We start from the raw sequence: 1,610 nt of genomic DNA, 5'->3' as shown, positions 1-1,610 counted from the left end.
TTCCAGCCATTTGAGAATATACGATAAATTATCCTTAGTTATAGACACCTGGCGCTGCTGTAGACCACTACAAATCAGTTTTTTCTATCTAGCTGTAATTTTGTATCCCTTAACCAACCTCTCCCTATCCCCATCCTTCACCCCTTCCCATCCTCTAATAACCACAATTCTACTCTTACTTCTCTTTTCTTTCTTTCTTTCCTTTCTCTCTCCCCCCCCCCCTTTTTTTTTGGTGGAAAGAAAAGGAAGCTTTATTCGGGACTGGCAGCGTGAAGGAGATGTTAGGCTAAGCCATCCCAAAGCCTCAGATTTACCAACGGGTTTTTGAAGGAAGTGGGGAATGAAAAGCAAGAGGAGGACGGGTAAGGAGCCAGGTGCGTGCTCCTGCATGTAAGGTGCCAAGGCTTCCTCTGATTCTGTTCTCGTCCTGGACGTTATCTTAGGGTACTTCAGGATTTTGATTCCTTGCTGGCGCCCAGGGTCAGCCTCCAGACATCTGTTCTTGGAACTAGTTTTAGAGGCTGGGAAGTCCAAAGTCCAGGGAACACATCTGCTGAGGCTTCTCCGGTGGTGGCTTCACAGCAACGCAGGGGTCTCACGTGGCAGAAGGTGCAGGGCAGAGAGAGGGAGAGATTCTACTCTCTACTTCTATAAGCTCAACTTTCTTTAGCTCTCACTTATGAATGAGAACATGGTATTTATTTTTCTGGGCCTGACTTAGTGGAAGTGTTTTTGTCTTTTTTTCCTTTTTGGTGGCTAGCCAGTACAGGGATCGAACCCTGGACCTTGGTATTACCTGCACCACGCTCTAACCAACCGAGTTAACTGGCCAGCCCAGAAGTATATTTAAACGGGGTCTTAACAAAAAGGAGGAGGAGGAGAAGAAGGAAGAAAAAGAAATAACTATGTGCTTCTGTTTTCTAAATCCAGGTCCAAGAACTACCTAAAATGACCTCACCTATCACACTCTGAGGCCCATGAGGAATGGCTGGTACTTTTGGCTTCCCTGGTCCCCAACCCCCGAGACTCCATGATGCTTCTCAACGCCTGTGCTCCTTAGGGCTGGGTTGTGGCTGTTTCTCCAGGAAGTTGCGGGGTGAGGATCTGATAAGTCCTGCCCATGCTTCTTGTGGGGAAGCAGGGAGCATCCTCTGGAATCCTCAGAACCCAGCAGGTTCTCAGAACTGCTTCAGTCCCCCCTCCTTCCACAGGGATGGGTCACCAAAGCCGTCCCCGGGAATATGACATTTGGCAGGAGATAAGTGCTGTCTAGTACACATACCTAGCAATCTGGCTTCAGCGATGTCCTAATTTGAGTTTCCCAGAAACAGATCCCTGAGATGAAGACTCAAGAGCAAGTAGTTTATTTCGTAGGCGACCCCAGGTAGGGGAGTGGAGAAGCAAGACAGGAAGGCAGGGACAAGGGAGGTGTGATCAAGCAAATTGCCACTGCGGGCAGCTGGAGTTTAGCCCCTGGGGCACTCTCAGGGGCAGTGTAGGACAGCTTCTCAGAGTTACCCATGCAAGGCATTTATACCCCACTTCCTGTTGGTCGTTGGTGACAGCTGCTGGGGTGGGGGTGGGGGGTAGCGGGGATGCTGGGGAGGTGA

The sequence above is a fragment of the Galeopterus variegatus genome, unplaced genomic scaffold (assembly GCF_000696425.1).
Source record: "Galeopterus variegatus unplaced genomic scaffold, G_variegatus-3.0.2 Scaffold2130, whole genome shotgun sequence".
NCBI classification, from domain to species: domain Eukaryota; kingdom Metazoa; phylum Chordata; class Mammalia; order Dermoptera; family Cynocephalidae; genus Galeopterus; species Galeopterus variegatus.
Note: the sequence above shows the minus strand (reverse complement) of the source record.